We start from the raw sequence: 22260 nt of genomic DNA, 5'->3' as shown, positions 1-22260 counted from the left end.
TTCAACCAGTAAATGCAATTTTATAATCAAGTAACCACTTACAGTAGCTTGTGCAATGGCAGCATCCACAAAGCTTCCATCTTTATGTTGACGAGTCATCACAAACAGTTCTATTCTGTTTTGGCTCTTCCTCACTGCTTTGTTTTTATTACCACTAAGAACTAAGATAAATATTAGGTTTCCAATATACGTCATTCTTTTCCTATTCTATATACCTATGATTGCAGAGAAGGATTGAATTAAAGCAATATTTCTTTTGTATGCAAATAACCAACAGAAATAACAAAAATAGTCAACTGTCTTAACTAACTACACTCTTCAACTTAACATATTAGAATCTTGGTAGTACAAACACTGAAATTTAAACAGCAACAAAACAGGATACTTATGTACTACTAAAATAACTCCAGGATGCATGTAGAGTGTAAACAGAGGAAGACAAAGAACAAACATAATATATGCTGAAACTAACTCAAAACATAACACTAGTGTGCAGGAAATTCACTGAGGCATTTTATCAAACATTAGGCAGACACTGCCATTTTTACACAGTAACATGTGGGCACACAAACACTCCCTGCAGCTAGCACAATACTAACACAAGTTTCAACTAGCTATAACATTAACTTATTCTACTCTATACACTACAACACTTGCTTATATATCTAGACATTAATACAATAAGTAAGAGTAATAAAACTAAAATTACAAACTAAACTATTTGCTGTAAAAGTTTAGTTGCTGGCAGTAAGTTGAAGTTACAAAATAATTCCAGCGGTCAACAAAACATAATAGGTGGCATTAAGAAATTTTACCACCAAAAACTCAGTGGTGACTCTAACAATGCAAGCACTAAGAAATTTCAGGAGTAGTATTTTAATGCTCCCAAAGACACTCTACTCAAGAAATGCAGTTACTAAATCATCATCTCACCGTTTTAACAATTTCAAAAGTACCATACCTATAAGGTAACAATTAAAAAAAAAAAACTCACATAGATTGAGTTAGGAATCTATATTTGAAGTGGAGTTACAACGTAGAACCAATTTAAAAATTTTCAATCTAAATTAGAATGACTTGCATCATTGCTTTTGAAATAACAATTCTTCAACCATAATTTTGCCACACAATTACAACTCCAAACTAAAATCTAAAATGTAAAAAATGTTCTTTCATTATCACTTATCAGCAATGTTTTATGCCAAGCTAAAAAACAAACTATTGCTATTAGTTCAATTGATTAGAGCATCACAAAGGTGGCAGGTACAAGACCTGTATACTGATAAATCAATTACAAACTTTTTCACTAAACCAAAAGAATTCTAAATAAATAAATAAATATGTGGTGATTCAATTCAAGTGTTAGACAATATCATTTCAGATCCAGCAGTGTGCCTTGATCCAATTAATTAAACAAGAAGAAGATTCGAATTAGATTGCTTCTCAAGTTTATTAGTAATGATATTTTGCTATACTGCATACAGTGATCAACGATTCCAGTGCACATGAAAATCAATTTTATTTTCTTCTTTACATTAAATGGTCAAACAAGAAGATCTATTTTACAAAGAGGTTTATATGAACTTAATTCAACTTCAAATCATCATAGAGACCATCAAAATTAAAAAGATTACTCCATTTCATAGATAAGGAAATAAAACAGCTCATACTTGTTTTAATTATACATAATTAACTTACTGGGATATCGAAAATTTCTTCTTCTGTACTGATTGATGTCAATGAGGCTGAAGTTGAACCTTCCTCCTTTGATTCCAAACTGTTCCTTGACGCCTCTGCACTTGCATTTCATTGGAAATGGAACCTGTTACTCTTCTCAGAATTTGAAAATAAAAGGAAAGAAAAGAAGGGAGAGTGAGTGAAAGAAGGAACCATTAAGGGTGGTGGTGTCTTGAGGGAGAAAAGAGTCAAGCTTGAAACAACTACAACTGCTACTACTAGTCTGGTGGCTTAAAGGGAACTGGAAATGATGGAAATCAAACAAGTGAAAGACAACACTGATGCAACTAGATAGATTAGTTTGACCAGAGTCTTTCTCTGATGCCCTCTTGGAGCTGTTGGAGGTTAAGGATAGTTTGAAAAGACCATAACATAGAAAAACAACATTTCATAGATTGATTGCTCCATTATAGGTAACTCTACGAGAAAAATTAGACGCATACCTTGTATCAAGTCAAGCATGGCTAGTTAATTTTCAGAACTATCAAATACAAAGATAAAGTAGAGAGCAGTAAAACGCTTGTACATAAGGCGACTATCCTGCAAGTAGAATTCTAAAACAATTAAACAAAGTTCTACAACAAGTAGTGGTAAAAGAAACTTGTGGAAGTTATTAAATCAAGAGGAAATAAAAATTTAATTAATGTTTAAATTCAAGATCTTTCTTATTAGACACAAAAATTATAGAGTCACAATTAATATTTTTTATTTAAGTGTAACTGGTCACCTAAGCAAATCTATTCATTTTAAGATTATTCTAGCTTAAACTAAGGATTCTTAAAAGGAAAAGATTCTGATATACATTAAGTTTGAGAGTCGATTATGTGTAGGAAAAATATTAGCACCCTATTACGCCCAAAATTGGTACTAAATTAGTTATGTGTTATTTTATTGAAGCCTTAGTCAAAGATGATTTCTTTGTATGCAAATAAATAAATTTCAATCATTTTATTTATTTACACAACATTGTTATACAAAAATTTTATAAAAAAATTAAACAATCATGCAATCATACAATAATTTTAAAACATACAAGTATCGGGTAAATATATTATAAATCATACTAATAATCATGCAAAGATATCATGTAATAATATAAAATATTATGCAAAAATTATCATGCAATAATATAAATTACATGCAAGAATTATCATGTAATAAAATCATACTAAATCATGCAAATATTTAATATGTTATGCAAATAAATAATTATGTAAATAATAAATAATCATGCAAATATATTATTAGTCATGCAATGGTAATATTAGTCAAACAAAAAACATAAAAATTAAGATTAAAGCTTTTTTTTTCTTTTTCTTTTTCCTCATCACCATTAGCTCAATTACAATTAAACAAGAAAATAAGAAAAAAGAAATAAAAGAAATGAATAAAAAGCAAAAATTAAAAAAATAAAAAATAAAAAATTGAAAATTAAAAATTGAAAATTAAAAATAAAACAAAAAAAGAAAAGCCAAAATTTGTGATTGGGCCAGATTGTAACTGGGCTAATGCACGGATCTCATGCAGGTCAAAGCGTGGATCCTAGCTCCTTTTAATGACATTGTTTAGTTCCTTGTATAAAAACAAAATATTTTTGTTTTCTTTAGAATTGATTTTCCCTTTCTCTATCTAACTGGTTTTTGCTTTGACCTCTTTCTAACTTTTCAATTGTGAAATTCAACCTTTCCCTAGAAACTAGTAGAAAACCTAAAATCCAGCATTGAGAAATTCAACTAATTGTTAAAAAATTTAAGCAATTTCCAGAAACAACCTAACATTCCAAATTCCAACCAACATCAATCCCTTCAGCCACTGTGAAAACCATTAGAAACTTCAAACCTTTAATAGAAAATTCAATCCAAACCCTTAATTTTTCAAAAAACCTAAAAATTAAACAAACTCAAAAAAATTCCAGAGCCCCAAAAATCAAACTAAATTGCAAAAATTAAACCATAAATCAAAAATCAATCTAAGATTTAGAAATTTTAACTTATCAATCCTCAAAAACACCAAAAATCTTTAGAAACTTCAACTAATTTAACCAAAAGCCCAAAAAAAATAGAACAATTCCTAATTCTAAAACATTAACAAAACTTAATAGCTTTCATAAACTTTTAAAAGAATCAAACCCAAACTTAGAAATCACACTTCCAAAATAGATTCCCAAAATCTAAGAACCAAAAACCCAAAAAATATACTTTGATTGCTCGATTGCTTGTATTTGATTATTGCTTGTTGTCCTCCCTTTTTCAAATTACATATCAAGAGTCTTCATATAGGGATTAAATCCATTTCAATTTGGCAAGTTCAATTCTTGTCGAACCTAGGAAAAATCAAGAGTTTTTTTTTTTTTTTAATTTGTCTTTTCATTTTTTTAGTGAATTACAACTAAAAATTTTTCATAATTATTCAATCATTAAGTTTTAGAATTTGAGATAGAATCCAAGATTAGAATTAAATTCAAATCTGGGCAAAAACAATTCCCACATTTTTCTTCTTTTGGTTTTTTTGACTTTCTTGTTTTTTTCCCCTACTTCATTAACTTTTGACAAAACAACATTAAAATTAAAATTAAAATCAAAAGTAAAATCAAAATCAAAATTAAAATTAAAATCAAAATTAAAATTAAAGATCAAAATTGAAAATTTTGGGCTTTTAATCTTTGGGCCCAAAAGTTTCTTATTAAAGCCCAATTGATGATCGGAGCTCATTTTCAATTTTGAAAAATTTTTTTGCATAAAATGGAGGTTTACAAATAGAAAATAAATGAAATTACCGAACTAAAAATTGCTTCTGTCTTTATGAAATTACTTTCATTCTCAACTCTATTCTGTAATATTAAAAGATATTGAAATCACAAATCACAAGTCATAACTTTTCTAAAGTTTATTAGTAATGACCTTTGGACCATCAATTCCAAATCACAAATCAAAGTTAGGGGAAAGATTGATTTTAGCGAATACCTATTTCCAAACGACATTGATAGAGAAGATGAGAATGATTGAACCAAGAGGAAAAGATTAGCGATTTTAAAAAAGAAAAAATGTAGAGGCTTAGCGGAGAGCTTGAAACCCATTAGAAAAACGCAAATCATAAGAACATAGTGTTTGATAATACCTAGCTAAATAAATTGAAGAAATTGTAGCAAAGGAAATTGTACTGATACTGACATCTGACGATGGTGGCAAAAATTGGTAGTGTTGATGGTGGTGGAGATTTTAGAGAAATTTTAAATCGTTGGTGGAGAACGGTGAGAGAGAGAGATTTAAAAAAAATTAGAGGTGAGGTTTAAAGGAGATAAAAGCCAAAAAAAAAAAAAAAGAGAATGGATTTTTGCTTTGTTTGGTTATTATGCAACATTTAATACGATAGGAAATAATAGTTGAGAGGTAAGAGTTAGGGTAAAAGTGCCTTTAAAAGTTAAGTTATTATGGGCAGTTTCATTAAGTCAGTAAAATAAAAATAAAAATTTATTGGCCCTTTTATAAACTTTTAGAATTTTCATGCCCCTAAAATTAAAAACTTTTGTAGTGACATGACTTAATACAAAAACATGTGCACTTGAAAATTTTTTTGAGGAAATGATACTTTAGGTATTGTAATTTAAAGTTATTGTTTTATAATTAGATTTGTATTTTTCTTTTCTTATAATTATTAGTTATATAAATTTTTATTTGGTGGGTTAATTTAAATTTTTATAATTTAAATTATTTTTATATTTGTTTAAGATATTTGTTTGAAATTTTTATATAAAAATAATTTTAATACAAGATTATTATAATTATTATATATGCTTATCTTATTTATATGTAGGATTTTGATAGTTTTTCTTTAAATCTTATTAATATTAATTATATCTAAATGATATTTATTTGTACTAAAAAATAATAATAAGTAGGTAGTTTCCTATGTGTTGCTACGACTTAAATTAAAAATATCCATTAATTGAATTGATTGATAATAATACTAAGGTAGAAATTCATGATCTATTAATAATATGATAAGCCATATATGTTGTTTATATATAAAATTTGGAAATGTAAATTAAGCACAACAACATATGTCTATTTGTTTAAATACTCGATCAAGGTGCTTTCTTTTTTTGCTATGGCATCCTGCAAAGTTCTGAAATTAAATAACAAAAGTATTGAGTCATATGCAAGGGTTTTGAATTGGAATTAATGTGTTGTGTGTGTTTTGTTTGTAAGTAATGTTTTTCTTACCTATTACAACATCTTCATACTTTGGCTTTTTCCTTTCTTTTTTTGTTGATGTTTGTGAATAATATAATAGAAACTTCATATGAGTTTGAGTTGTTAATTGAAGAACCGATACAAATTTAAACTTATGAGTGGTATTTATGAAGTTAAGTGGTTTTTACCTTTTTTTTTTGTTTCTTTGTTGGTGATTCTTCATTAAACAAATCTTTAGGGATGCTGCTTTTTATTGGTGACTAAGGTAATTTCTCATCAGACTCTTGTTCTTGTTTATGTGTGCTTGTATTTGCTAAAGTGGACATTAGCAAGCTTTGTTTTGTTTTAATAGCATCTAGAAGGAAGACAGTGTTAATGGAGTATTGAGGGCTTTGATTTCAATTAACTATTTGGTAATGGAAGCTTGAAAAATCCTTTTCTCATTCTCCAGGTCTTTCAATGGTTTTGGAAAGATGAAAAGGTTTCCATTTGTCATAGTAATAAGGCTCATGATAAATCTTTGGACCAATCATTTGTTAGGGTTGCCCAAAAACATGAATTGTGTAACACCAATGTGGTTTTCAACTATAATTGGCAATTTGCATTTGCATATTTTGTAAATTTTAGTTTATAAGAACATATTTTTTTCTTACTTTTCTAGTTTTTAGGTTTAAAAACAATACTTAGGAATAGGCACTTTTTCATGATGTTTATTACACCAGAATTTCTTATCAATGGGAATTAATGTTCGAGTGCATTCATTGCAACTATTGTAAAATCGGCATCGGGATGCATTAAGTTCCAAAACTCTTACTTCTAATGTAAATTTAGTGTTCTGCACATATGAATGTAATATATGTTACTTGCAACCTACATTTATGGTTTTTTTTTTGTAGTATATCAAAATCATTGATATACCTTTATTTCATTTGAATTTTATTTTAGCAGTTCCTTAATAGTCACTTTGTTCATCCTTTTGTCCTTTTCTACTAGACGTTTTGTTGCAACATTGAGTTCAAGGATTTTAACTTTTTTGCTATGCTTGAGATATCTACATGCAATCATATATGTCAGTTTGTTAATATATTGTTAGTTTTTTTATAAAAAAAAGTTACTTGTTTTTTAGATCTTCTAATTTTGGAACATTTGGATTCATAATAATTCGTGAAATAGAGTATGTAGATATTGAGAGTTGGCCTGTTTGATTGAAATATCAGTCATATTTTTGATCAATTTAATCATATTAACAATTAGCATTCTATATTTTTATAAGTTAAAGATAGGCATTTATTTTTAGCCTAAAAATTTTGTAACAGTCATTGATGCAAAGATGATCACAGTGTTTTCCTCACTTTTAATTAGCTGATTCTCATCTAGTTGTGCAAAATCTCCCTAGAGTATTACTCCAATCAAATCATTCATACAATTATATTGTTACTAAGTATTGCTTTGAACTTTAATTATTTTAAAATCTTTTATTTCATAAAGTATACTTAGTCAGAGATCTATATTTGTAGAATTTTTTTGTCACTTTTTATAAGCTCTCCTCTAAAAAGTTAGTTGTAACTTTGCCAATGTTAACCAAGATTCCGATGACATCTATTAATGAAAGATTTTGTTTGTTTATTAAAGCTATATTGGGTGTGTTATATGAAATGGAGGTTTGATTTTGAAAGGTTCTATAAAATTACCTAATAAAATCTCATTTTTCTTGATTATATTTTCAAGCTGTTGAAAGTTCAGAAAGTTGTAATGGTAAGAAGGGAAGGAATCAGGAACTTTAGTTGATTTAACAACTCTAGTTGTCCTCAAAAACTTTATTGTAAAAGGATTTGGAACAACATTGTAGAATTTTTTCCTTTCACTCACAAAGAAGTTTGAAATCAGATAAATTTCATTTTCATGAAGCACATCCTTATACGATGCCATGTTTGTTGGCTTGATAATTCTTTAAATTGCATTATTTTATTTTTTGGTGTTGATAGCATGTAAGGAAATGTTGATGACATTAATAATGAACTCATTTTTCAAACAGTCAATATATAGTTATTAAACTATCTACAATACAATTGATGTTAGTAATCAACTCATTTTTCAAACAATTAATATGCATATTAACTTTCTAATAATGTTTTATAAGATTTTCTTAATGTTTTAAAACCAAGATGCAACATTTTAAATTGTACCAGCATTAGTTTAATTGTTTAGGAAACTTACTTAAATGCTTTATAAATGTAATCTGTTTTATATGAGTTGAGGAATTTAAACTGTTGAAAATAATAATAAAAACAAAACTAAATGTTTGTGAGTAATCTAACTATTATGCTAATGTTTCCTAAGATTTTTAGCCTTCAAAAAGATGTCAAAATGTATTTTTAAATGGATATAGTATTAGTAGATAGGATGTGTATAATTTACCTATTGATCATTGGCTAGGAAATCATGGTTGATGAGTTGATTGTTTACTTGAGGGTTGATAGATTTCCATACCCTTAAGATCTTGCCTTCAATTGTCGTTCTGTGGCTTTTGGTCTCCAATTCAGATAACATCAGAATAGCCGTTTGTTATCAAGCCTAAAGTGGTTTCTTATATGTTTTAGTATTATTTATAAAATATTTTTAAAATTGTTAAAAAAATGTAACATACCTTTTCTTCAATGATAGAGAAATGTGGATCAAACTTGGATTAAATTTAAAGTCAGTTTGCTATAAAACAACAAAAAAATTACTATTATAAAGTTTAAGTAGTAATTTAATAATATAATTTTTCAAACTAAATTTGTAAGATTCATACATATTTATAGGGAATTATTGCAAATAATGGGAATATAACAAAATAGTAAATAATTGTCTATAGGGAATTATTGTGAAATAATGGAAATATAACAAAATAGTAAATAATTGTCTATAAAGAAAAAGTGTATGTCATACTTGTAACTAAATCTTCAAATATTTCATGGTAAATAACATTTTTTTTTTGTTTTTTTTACAAACATGTTTATGATCTATTAAAAGTTTGAAACCTTTGAAAGAAGTTATTATTGATAGTGCAACATAAAGCTAGCCATGGATGAATACTAGCTTTGGTAAGTATAGGCCAATAAAATCTAACATTTGTCCTTATCTTTTGTTAATTATTATTGCATATTACAGCCTAATAGGGAACTGTTTCCTCTTAAGAACAAATGGCCACTTCTGATCTTTTATTGTTCTGATAATTTTGGGAATGTACACTTTCTCATCTATATTATTGCCACTTATAATCCTGCTTTCAATGACGTATCTAGCAAGCTATGTAACTATAAGTCTAGTTCTATTGCACATGCTAAGTGTCTGATTGAAATTTTGTAATAGCATGATGACAGCTCTAATTTTCAAAGTAAGTTTATGGTTAAGAATGCCTAAAAAAGTAAATGAATTGAGAAATTTTGAAAGGTATAGTATAGCTTCATCTAGTGTGTTGCTTGTTTCAGGACATGTTGAATCATAACTTAAATAAGTTATTGATTTTCCAGGGACCAAAGATAGAACATGTTGATTTATGATATCTACAGTTTCATTGTATGTAGTAATTATTGCTCTTTGCTTCAAGCAGATATTATCATAATAGCAACCTAAAAAATTTTCATAAACGGTAATTAATATAGTGGCTATTGGGTCACATGTATAAGAAACTAGTAGATCTTGTGGAATTTTTATTTTGTCTGCTTCATAATCAAGTGTTTGGTTTGAAGGCTTTAATTCACCATTACTTATATCAATAAGCCATTGAGCAAACATTTTCATGATACTTGTTTCAGTGTCATCATGATCTCTTTTATTAGTCATGTGTTCATTCTTAATTGAAAAACTTTGCAATTATGCCATAGATTTGATTTGCTAATGCTAGCATCTACAATTCATGTCTTGTTTGACTTTTAATGATAGGCAAAACTTGTCTAAAATCACCACCAAGGACAATTGTTTTACCTTTAAAAGATTTAGCAAAAGCTTTAAGGTCTATGTTTGAATTTATATCCCTTAGAGATTTGTCTAATGCTTTAAAACAGTGTTTATGAACTATTGGTGCTGCATCCTAAATGATTAGTTCTCTAGCTTTGACTAATCATGCTAGTTATGTTCCCTTGCTTATAGCATATGTAGAAGAAGCATTTATTGTCAAAGGGATCTTGAACCTTGAATGTGCTATTTTACCTCTAGGTAAAAGCAATAAAGCTATTCTTGAATAAGCTACATCTAATACAATATCATATTTTGATCGAATAGCTGTTGTTAGTGTTCGCCAAAGGTATGATTTTCCTATCCCTTCATTCTCACATACAAAAATGACATATACAAAAAATATATGGCCCTTATTTTGTATACTGACTACATAACAGCTTGGTGAAGCCTCATTTATTTCTTGTTTAAGTTAGCAAGAAGCTTTTCATATGCTATATGTAATTTAAGCATACAGTGGCTAAGCTCTTCTTGGAACAATGTATCATAAAATTTTTGTTTGAAGAATTTGAAGGCATTGGCAAATTGTACTCTACTAAAAAACTAGAATTTTTGTTAAATAGGCTTTGTAAAGCAATGAGAATTTTCTTTCTTAGGTATGCTTCAGGAATTCTATAATTAGTTATTCTAAAAGCTTGTTTAAGTTGGTATTTTATGTCTTCAGATATTAGTCTCCAATTGTTCTTAACTAATTGTAAGTAGTTGCTTACCTCAGAAAATGTTATCGTGGCAAAGAATAACTGCCTTATTTTCGAACAAGATGCCTATTCAGAAGCTTGCCTTAATGCATCATCCCATTCCACATCATTCCTTAATAATCCAATAGCATTGCACACTAATTGGAAAGTTTCACATGTGATGCCATTAATTGTTCTCAATTCTTCATAGGTTTTTGCACCTTTTATGACATTTACCAATAGTCAAAGATAATATAATTCACCAGTCACTATGTGAACAAATGTGATTCTCAATGGATCGGTTACTTTTTTTTTTTTTGTCCACACTTGTGTGTTTGCATGTCATACCCATTTAGTAGGAAAGTTTGCATAGGTAAGAGACCTTGCATGTGTGTATTTTTTATTAGTTTTCATCTACTTTGTAAATATTATTCTTTGTATCCTAAGCCTTTGAATAATAGTAACTAGACTATTGTATCATTAAAGCAACAATCTGTTGTTTTGGCAAGTGGATAATTAGTTTTTGGATAAATGGTTCACAAAAATGGATTCAAAGTCAAATAAGCTCCGGCTTCATGAGCTAACAAATATATACAATCAAGATATTTTTTAATTTCATTAATTTTCTCATTAGATGGAGTTCTTTCCCTTAGAATTTGTATTTATTATTACACAGTAACTCGTACTCTGTTTAGGCCTTTGTTTATTTACTTAAATAAATACTTGATAGCTATTAACCTATTGCAAACTTCAACGTTTACATGTGATTGGTATTTAACTATCAAGTCTAGATTATAAGGAACAACCCATTTATTATCAAGCTCAATTCTATATAAGGGAACTTATCATCATTAATAATAGTTTCTTGTTAAAATTGTTTGGGATAATTCTTTGTGCAGATATTGTTTTACATACATAGAGCATTAGAACAAATTTTACCACATGGTCCATGAATCATATATTATGTTACAACAAGATACCCAATCAGATCTTTTGTTTTATTTGGGATCTCAGTTGAAATAAACTTATATATATCAGAAGATGTTAGTAGCTTATCATTCTTGTGCAGCCACAACAAAATGTGAATATTGGGTAATCCTCTTTTTTGAAATTCTATAATATAAATGGTTAGGAAAAAATATAAAATCAATTTATGTTTTTTCTTTAAAAAATAATTTTAAACTTTAAATGATGTAAGTTAACATGGTTAAAAAGGAGAAAAAAAGACAAAAACTATTCAGTTAATGTTTTTTTAGTTGTTAGAAATGAACCTACAATAGTTCTTCCAAAATGGTTTTTTTTGTTAAGTCTTCCATAAGATGGCAAACTTTTAACCTAACTACTTTGTAAACAAAATTTGGTCGGTTTTTAACTCTTTGACTAAGAATGAACTTTAAAGCTTCTTGTATTTTTTGCCATTTAAGATTACAAGTAAATGTGATGAATAGATCTGGGAATCCATAAAAGCGATAAATGGCTAAAGCATCTTAGTAATATTGGAACATATATCAAGGGCCAGCTATAAGTGATGTAAGAAGTATGATACGCTTGCCAATACTATTTGCATTATTGTACCCCTACAAACTACATCTCTAATTCCTTTATAAGCCTCAGATCTTATTTGTTTTTTATTCAATTTGATATGATCTAATCTATCACATTCAACACTTGCAAAGACATCAATCAAATATTGGTGAAATAGTTTCCTGCCTCTTAATAATGTATTTTGGTGCGAGAAACGTTGTTGAATCATATAGGAAATATGTTCTTTCATTGTAACACATTCTCTTTTAACTTGTCTCTTACCATCACATGACCTATACTTAATTCCAATTCTATAACCATATTAACTATATGGAAACAATAAAGGGTATTGCATTGCCATATATAACGAATGTAAACTACTTATTTGTTGAAAACTTTCAGATCTATGTTCAATAACTATATCACGTTGATTAATCAATTGTTCTAAGTCTCCAACAATTAATCTAGCAATCTCAGGAGTAGTGGTGTTGTATAAGTTCTATCTTGATCAAATCTGTTCCCTAACAGTCTCAATCTAATATTAAATACTTTTGAATTAATAGATCTATCTTTAACCATTCTGAAAACTTTAAAAATTTCATTATGCTAATCAAACATAGCAACAAACCTTGAAGCAAGCTGTCATCAACGCCTCTAACATTTTGATCATAATTTGAAGTAGGTTTCCTATTTTGAATTTCATTTTCTATGTCATAAATGTACAATTATGCAAACTGAGGCTTTTGACTTGATTATGGAGTCAAATATCCTAACTTATGATAGTTTTTGCCATTAATTTTGAAAATATAAGGCCCTGGTTTCATATTTATTAAATGATAAACTTTTACACCTAATGAATTAAACCGAAACATTGTATTATAAACTCTAATATTTTCTTTAAAAGCTGCAGCTTTGTCATGTATTTCATAATTTAGCAATCTATCTAAGAATTTTGGTTTAGGCTTTGGAATTAGGAGGTGAACTTGACCCTCTCTATAACAAAAAAAAAAGTTGGATTTTGACTCTTCTTAAAATGTTGACTCTTTCATCAAATCACAGTAAAGCTCCACAAATTGGACATGCACATGTTGGGCCTCCAAAGTTAATAGGTGCTGTATATGTTCCTAAAGTTTTTTACAAACAACAATAGGATAACAATTTTGTTAAAAGCATATCTTTCAATTACTAATCTAATAATTTAATTTATTTTTGAAATCAAATCTATTTACTTGAATAAGGATGTTGTTTTTTTGAATAGCTGGTTAAATAGGTGAAAGATGTCTAATAGGTTGGTTGCCTACAAATGAATTTTAAAAAATTTCCATCAAGCAAACTAGGATTTTGAGTAGTTGGTTAAATAGGTGAATGATGTCTAATAGGTTAGTTGCCTACAAATGATTTTTAAAAAATTTCCATCAAGCAAACTAAAATTCTATTTTAAAAAGAAGGTATCTTAATCATGTACCTGATTGATATGAATGTATATTGCTTGAGCTACTACTACAGGTTCTACCAATAACCATTGTATGCTCATTTGAATTAGTGTCGTTTAACATAATAGAGTTTCTTTCGCCATTTGAAGATTAAGATTCATGTACTTTTGATTCAAACCCAATTGAAGAATCTCCAATGCATAACCTTTTATTTTACAAGTTGTTAGATAATGAAAGGGTGTACTTTCTTTTCCTCCTTTTTCTTAAAAAATCATATCTAATAGCTTTGTTATTTCAACTTGAAATTACTTTATAAAAATTCATTTCAACTGTACATAGAAAGTGTAACAATAAATTAACATCAATTCGCATGATATAGGGATAATAGCTCAAAATCCATTATCATAGGAAAAGAATCATTATTTGCAACAATAGTTAATACTAGATCAAAATCCATTATCACAAGAAAAGAATCATTATTTGCAACAATAGTTAATACTAGATTTCATCAACTTACAGAATAAAATAGAAGCCTTGGTTTGAAGTTGCTAGAAGGAAGCTGCATAAAATTCAATGTAAAAGTTTGTAAGTCCACTTTATAAATCTCATAAGCTCTATAACCTAACTGCAAACATTATACAAAGAGTTAAATTGCTTAAATAATTTCATTATAATTTTTGATAAACACTAAAGAGATAATTGACTAAAAGCATCATAATTTGCAATAGTAATTAATACAAGATTTGATCAACTTACAGAAGCAAATAAAAGCTTTGTTTGAAGTTGTTGAAAGGAAGCTGTTAAAATTCAATGGAAAAGTTTGTAAGTGTACTTTATAAATCTCCCAAGCTCAGCATATTAATTGAAAACATTATACAAAAAATCAAACTGTTTAAACAATTTCATTATAATTTTTGGTAAAAACTAGAGAGACAATTGATTAAAGATATCCTAATGAAACAACAACAATTGTAGATTGATGTACCTAATTTTTTTTGTAAGAACAAACCTTACAAGAAAAAATGGTAATTGCAACAACGAATTTCTGAAATTTTTTCTCTAACATAACAACTATGATTTGGGTATTTTATAACAAGGGATAAATTTCGAAAGCATGGATTTACTTACCTAGGCTTGAAAAATAGAGGATTCGAATGGCATGGAAACAATGACACACCAGAAGCTTGATTTTCTAGTGAAATTGGTAAAAGAATGAACAATCATGTATTTGAGGATATAAATAGTTTGAAAACAATTGAAAGAAGGGATTTTAATGGTTACGGATTGATATGAAATGTGTTAATTGTTTAGGTTTTTGAGAAAATTTAAAGGAATATTAACAAACATTATTGTGGATTCAATGAATTTCAATAAACAAAAAACGTGAATAATTATTAGGGATTTTAGACAAATAGGTTAGATGAATAAATGAGAGGAAACCATAAATTTTTGTGGAATTTTTTGGCAAATAATAGTTTAATCATTTAGAATCCTTGCAAAAATATTCATTGGCTTTCAAAAACCAAAGGGTTTCTAAAATCAATTGGGTGAGATCAATGAAATGAAGAAATTTGTTGGATTTATGAAAAGAAAATTGATTGAAAATTCTTTCATCTTTTTGCAAATTAATTTTGTTGAGAAAAAATTGGTAGATATATTGAAAAAGTATCAAATTCAAGATATGGCTAATGAAATTCCAAAAACATAAAGAAAGACTAGAGAATCAGAACTAAGGAAGACGAACAATATCGTATTTTTCATTTAATTGTAGATGAATTTCCCTTTGGTAATAACAAAAAGATGAAAAGATTCAAAGCTTTTCTCACAAATATAATAATGAAACAAAAATATAAGAAAATCGAGACCTTTCATTGAATAATTCCAGATAAAAAAAATTAATTGAATGGTTAGGAAAAAAATTTTAACAGATAAAACACATTAAGAGCTTTTATTGTATAATTGAAAAGTAAAAAAAGAAAGAAGGAGAATGTATAGTTATTTGAGATGTTAACATGTATAGACAAAATAGACACTGAGAACAAAAATAGTAATATGTTATATAATAATTAATTCATAGTGAAACGTTACACTTACCCTAGTCAGTATTAAGTATGTACAGTGTATGTTAAGTGAATAATAGCCACCATATTAATAGCAAAGTTAAATCTATTCTTTTTATTAGTTTTTTCTTGAAAATTGCATGAGCATAGGGGAAAATTAATTAATGCACATTTACATGATAAGTATTAACGCATATGTTAACACAATTGTATAAATTAAATATACGTATGAATGAACATTAAATGCTATTTTATATTAACATCATATACTATATTATGTGATACAATTTAAATATCCTAGCTTATAATTTTTATATTAAGGATAGTTGTGATACTACAATATCAAAATTTGTTCTTTTATTTGAACTTGATAAGTTGCTTATTTCTAATCACCATCTTATTTGTTATGAAGAAAGATTGTCCATGTAAACACATCTTCTCTTGTAATCATATATTTTATTATTTTTATATAAGTAATATCAATGACCATTAATTTAAATGGCATGCAAACTAAATAAATATTTAAAGATTAAAAATTTGAAAAATTTTAAATGCATAATGTCTTTAAATGAACTATATGGATAAGGATTGCCATAATTAAAGGTAGATTAAGAATTAAAAATAATATTTAATATCAAATTGGTCTTTACATTTTATAAGAATATTTGATTCAAGTTCATATCTTTGGTCAAATAATTGAACTTGTTCCCTGACATAAAAAATTTATACTACAGTAAAAATTTTTCTCTTCATTTTTGCTACTGCAATATATATATATATATATATATATATTAGGATAAGAAAAGTTTTAGCTTGCTATTCTTAAAAAATTTATTTTAAACCTTAAAAAAATATTTTTATGTTAGCCTTGAATTGATCTTTATTTTGAAATGACAAAACATTAAAGATAAACAAACTTGATCAAAATTTTGAAAAAAATTTATTTAGTATGTGTTCTTAAGTTTTATATTTTGGTACTAAATAAATAATATGATTTTCAAATAATATGATTTTCAAAGTTTAAACAAACCTTTCTTGGTTTCATATTTCTCAAACCAAATCTATATTTAAAGATTATTTATTCGAACTTAAATGAAAGTCTAATTGTTGTTTTTAAAGTGAATTTATTTATTTTGCACTTAATACAATTTTGATAATATTGGATTTGAGAAAAACAATTAATTTAAGAAAGTTGTTTTACAAGAACAAAGTTTTCCAACATTGAACTTATTTTATTTTTATGTATTAATTCACCAAGTTTTAATATTTAAATTTTATATGGTTGGAAAGCTCTTTGAGTCTACTTTCTAGTGGATTAAACAAAATCAAAATCCAAATTTTGTAAGAAAAGATTTTGAATTTTTACTAGACACTTTGCAGTTGTTAGAAAAACTGCACAAGGGATAAATTTGAAAATTCACTATAATTTGTACTCAATGAATTAGGTGATGGAGTTTATATGGATAGAAATCCCTTTAAATATAGTTTCTAAATATTAAAACTGTTTGTGATTTGGATTTGTATAACTCAAGATATGATCAAATTAGTGAATAGAGTGCAAAATAAGAGACAACGACCCAACCATTGATAGGATCGATCGCCTCATAGAAAAGATCGATCGGGTCATGTTTTTTAAGCATGAAATGGCATAAAACTTGAACCAATCAATCCCCTCAAGGAAGGGATCGATCGAGTCCGGGCAAAATCACACCAACGACTATTTTTTTCATGCATTCAACGGCTATTTTCACTTCCTAAGCTTCCTTAATGGCTACTTCTTCAATTTTTCTATAAATTGGGCACTCCAACACACAAAGAGCATTGATGAATCAAGAGAGCAAGAGCCAACAACCCATATTTTCGTTCTCTTAAATAATCAAGAGTTTTTAGAGCTTCAAAGTCTATATCTTTATATTTATTATATCCAAATTATATTTGTTGTTAATTCATCATTTTCTTGTACTTAAACTTAACAAACACTTAGCTTTAGAGAGGTTGTTCTATTGTTTGCAAAATTACCTTTGATATATAAAGGTGGAAAAGAACAAGGGGTGAGGTATCCTTTTAAGAGTTTTGTAATAAGATTGGATAAAATACTATAAAGGGTAGAGGTTCCTATCTTAAGCCTTAGAAAGAAAAAGATAGGTTGTAATTTCAATTCAAGAATAGTGGGTTGAAGCCTTTGTGTGGACAACCAAGAGAGAGGACGTAGGTGTCTTGTGGAGAAGAACTGAACTTCTATAAATCATTATGTTTGATTTCTCTATCCCTATCTCCTTACAATTTATTGTTGTTTATATTTGATTTTAGGCTCATTAATTGTTATTGTTTGCATTATATTTTCATTAAAAGTGCTTATTGTTTTAATTTATATTCAACTATATTGAAATCATTGTTTGGAAGAATTTGAAGAAATCCAACTCACCCCTCTTGGATCTTTATCTCACCTAAAAAGCTAATAATTGGTATCAAAGCTTTGGTCTCTTTTTTGTAGGTTTAACCACTTTGAGTAAAGATCCTATGGCTCAACTTAGGTTTCAAGATGGTGAGAAAGTCCTCAAAGCTCTTATGTTTGATAAATTTAAATTTTGTGAATGGAGAAAGAGGATGAATTTGAATTATGGCTTAAGATTTTAGAGCATGAAATGTGATGGGAAAAAAGCTTAATACTCTTTCCAAAGATGCAAAATATATGAAACAAATAATAGATGATGCAAAGGCCAAGTGCATTCTCTATGCAGCTTTAGATGATTACAACTTTAACTTGGTTTCAAAATGCTCAAACTCAAATGAGATATAAAGAAAGTTGGATGAGCTACATGAAAGACAAATTTCCAACTAACATCCATCATGTCTCATGGCTATTGAGGAACCAAAGGTAACCTTTAACTCTTGTGATTTAAACTCTTATACTTTTGATGAGTTACAAGATGCTTACATTGATTTAACAATTGAGTTTGAAAATATGCATTTGAAACATAAGAAAATGATTTCAAAATTGAAAGTTGAAAATGATCTTTTGAAGAATGCAAAAATTATTTTAGAAAAAGAAAATGAAAAGTTGAAAATAGATTTAAAAACCTCTCAAAGTAGAAATGAATTTTTAGAAAAAAATTTTTATTTGAAAAAGAAATTTGATGAATTGATGAAAAAAAAAAAAAAAAGCTTTTAAAGAGTTCATTAAGTACTAAAATGATTAAATGCAATTTTTGTAATTTTCATGATCATACTATACATATTTGTCCTATTAGAAGAAAAGTCCCATTTAGAATTAGGCATGTATGGATTCCAAAAGGAACAAGAGACTTGATAACTAACTTTCAAGGACCTAAAGTAATTTGGGTACCAAAAATCAAATGAGATTGTCTCTTGTAGGTGTGCTAGAGTAAGGAGCTAACAATGTGAGATTGAAGATTGAATCCTTTTGACACACATTGGAGATGTGTAACTTTTAAACTTTTATTTGAGGAAAATTTGAATTTGGTTACCTATTCTTCATGAAATTTGAATTCTTGATTTATTATGCAAAATTTGGTTGACATTGATTACAAGACATATGTTGTATAATCTTGAGAAAATGTGAGCTTGAATTAAAAATGCAGCATTTATTTTGCACTTAAATATGTTTGGATGCTTGTTGAAATTGATTGTGGTGTCAAATTGCTTGAGAATAATTTTGTTGATGAATTTTTTATTGATGCTTGGTGTGATTATTTATGTACTTAATTATTTTTCATAATGTTACATGCAAGTTTCAAAGGATTGTTGAACTTAAAAGATCAAATCTTGTTTTTGAATATACATGGGCATAAAAACCATTTAGACAATTTCAAATTGTGATATAAAACTTTTCTAAATGGTTTAAAGAATTTAAAATTGTGTTTATACATATTTGCCCATCTTAATAGTCCTTTTCAAGGAAATATGGGGATTAAGAGTTGACTTTTTTATTTCCTTATTTCTAATGCCAAATGATCACTTGAACAACTTTTTTTTTGTCATTTAAAACTTGTTGGAATGGTCCAAGATGGTTAAAAATGAGCTTGCTAGTTGTGAGATTTATTAAGATCTTTTTCAAGCAAAAATGAGCTTCAAACTATCAAAAATAAAAATCTTAGAAATATTAAGCTTTGAATGATTTATTCTATGGTATTTAGCATAAATATATTTGCTTAAATGATTTGGCATGATGGAAATAATTTTGTGATTTTATACATATTGATTTGTGATTGTTGAATATGTTTATATGACCATGTTGATTAAAATTACTCAATTTATTCTTAATACTTGGGTGGTGTGAAATTTTTTTAAAACTTGATTGTTATATTTTAAGTTGTTTTAACTATTGATTTGTGTTTTTAAAAATTGATGATCATCTTGTGCTTAAATTGTAAATATTGATGTTTGATTTTTCATTTTTTGATTACTTATGAAATAGTTTTAAAATATGCTTTAATTATTTATCCTTATTAATTCAAGATTTATTTCTTCTCTTGTGTGGATGAATTGATGAACTTTATGTGCTTAAGTAATATATATTGATTCATTGTTCATATATGTTTTTGGTTAAGATATGTGCTCATATGATCATTAATTCAACTTGACCTTAATGCATAAGATTTGAAAATACTTAAATTTTTTATCTCTTGATTTTTAAAATATTTTTAAATATACTTGCTCTTGTGCTAAATTGATTCATTAATTTTGTGAAATATTTTGGCACTTGTACTTAATTGACTTATCTTTTGGTTTAGGATTAAGTATTGATGAACAAATTATGTTTAATGATATGTGTTGATTAGTTCATTTATTGTTCTTGTCAAATGTGTGCTTATATGAATATGATTGAGCTTTACTTGACATGCTTTCAATATGACTCAAGTAAATGATTGTCTTATGATGCTTATTTTTAGCTTAAGTCATTGTTGACTATGACATATAATTTGTGTAGACATATTTATGCTTTTGTACTAAAATTTTCTTAAATTGTTTTTTATAAATATGTCATCCTTGAGTTTGTAGTTTTCATATGGCCTAAAATTTATTTTGACATATTCCTTGGTGATTTATTGAATATATATGAATATTGAATACGTATATTTTGTGTTCATGAATGATTTAAATTTTTTTTTTATTTTTGCACATTATATGAGAACTTTTGCTTTAGTGCCATTCTTGTGCTATTTGATATTTAAATTGATATATGGCTTCTAGTTTAAGTATATATTTCCCCTGCAATTGGTAACTTGTGCTTAGTGAATAAATTTTCTTTTGCCTATAATGACTTAGAATATGAAATTATTTTCTAATAATTGGTATAATTTTGACCAATTGGTTTTCTTGGTGCTTTTAATGAAAATCTTTTGTCAAGAAAAATTTTTAAGTCTATGCTAGGAGAACTTGAAATGAGCATGAATGAGCCTACATTTTTGAAATTTTAAGTGGAACAAGCAAAGCAAGTCATCTTTATCAATCAAACCCAAGTACATAAAAAACTAGCTTAAATGATGTGGAATGGAGGATTTAAAGCTTCACTCAACCACAATGAGCACAACAACATAGCTTGACAATGATGGAGGTAATTGTATTGACTTTATACTATGTGTCTATACATCCTTGCTTTGATTGTGTGCAAAAATGAGATATTGTGCTAGAACATATGAACACATTGCACAAATTAATCACCAAGCCACTTGGTAAATATTGTTTTAATAGTCTTGAAAGCTTGGATTGATTAACTCACCTTCATTGATATTCATGCCCAGTTCTTGATTACTTTGATAAGATTGATAGTTTTAATACTTGAATATTTGGTCAATGCATGATTCCTTGAACATGGATATAAGTTAAATTGATTGATTTCTTTGAACATGTTCATTTATTAAGATTATTGAAATAGCATATAGAACATTATGTTTAAATGTTTGTATCTTAATTGGTATATCACTATACGTGATTTGAAATGCTTTTCTATATGCTTGTATGATTTTGATTGAAAAATATGTTTGAATTGTATTTCTGTACTTGCATATATTTGGATGAAGAATATTGCTTTGCATTGAAATAATTTGAAATATAATTAAATAATTATGCTTTAATTATTTATTTTCTATAGCATATGTGCTCATCATGTTTGGAAAATCATGTTTATATAATCTTTGTTAGGACATGATGATTGAACCTCATTACTGATTAATACTTATGATTTATTATATACATATGAGCTTTTGGTTCTTTTTTTTTATAGGATAGCTTATGAAAGATTACTATTATCATTTATGCATGTATTGAATAAATCTTTCATATGCTTGAAGTATGTTTGTTCTATGAAAGTTGTTGAATAAAATTGCTAACAATTGGTAACGATTGATATCAAAATTACTAAAGATTTTTTTTTAACTTTCATAGATGCTTATTTATGTGCCTATTCTTGATATAGCTTGTACCTTTCATGCAAAATTGTGTGTGCCTTATATTGATCAATCCTTGTTTTGAAAAAGGAGGAGAAATCCTAGAATACAATTTTGCTTGATTTATTTTGTGATAATGATTGGTATGCTCTATGATAACATATATTTAACAATTGGCATCCATAACAATTGGTATGAGCTTGTATGCATGTGCTTGAATTTATGCT

At 27.4% G+C, this 22260-nt stretch overlaps 1 long non-coding RNA gene across 1 annotated transcript; it reads right to left on the bottom strand.

Moving 5' to 3' along the window:
* Positions 1-11: 11 nt before the first annotated feature.
* On the bottom strand, positions 12-15359 carry LOC149519974 (uncharacterized). Its single transcript, XR_016327062.1, has 6 exons — positions 14692-15359; positions 14320-14360; positions 14081-14122; positions 1891-2277; positions 1699-1793; positions 12-161 (listed from the first exon to the last, which is right to left on the bottom strand). It is a non-coding gene; the product is annotated as an uncharacterized LOC149519974 (long non-coding RNA).
* Between the last annotated feature and the right edge of the window lie 6901 nt (positions 15360-22260).

The sequence above is a fragment of the Durio zibethinus genome, chromosome 2 (assembly GCF_047325235.1).
Source record: "Durio zibethinus cultivar Kanyao isolate XHJ-2024 chromosome 2, ASM4732523v1, whole genome shotgun sequence".
Taxonomy (NCBI): Eukaryota; Viridiplantae; Streptophyta; class Magnoliopsida; order Malvales; family Malvaceae; genus Durio; species Durio zibethinus.
Note: the sequence above shows the minus strand (reverse complement) of the source record. Positions and strands in the feature narration are given on the sequence as shown.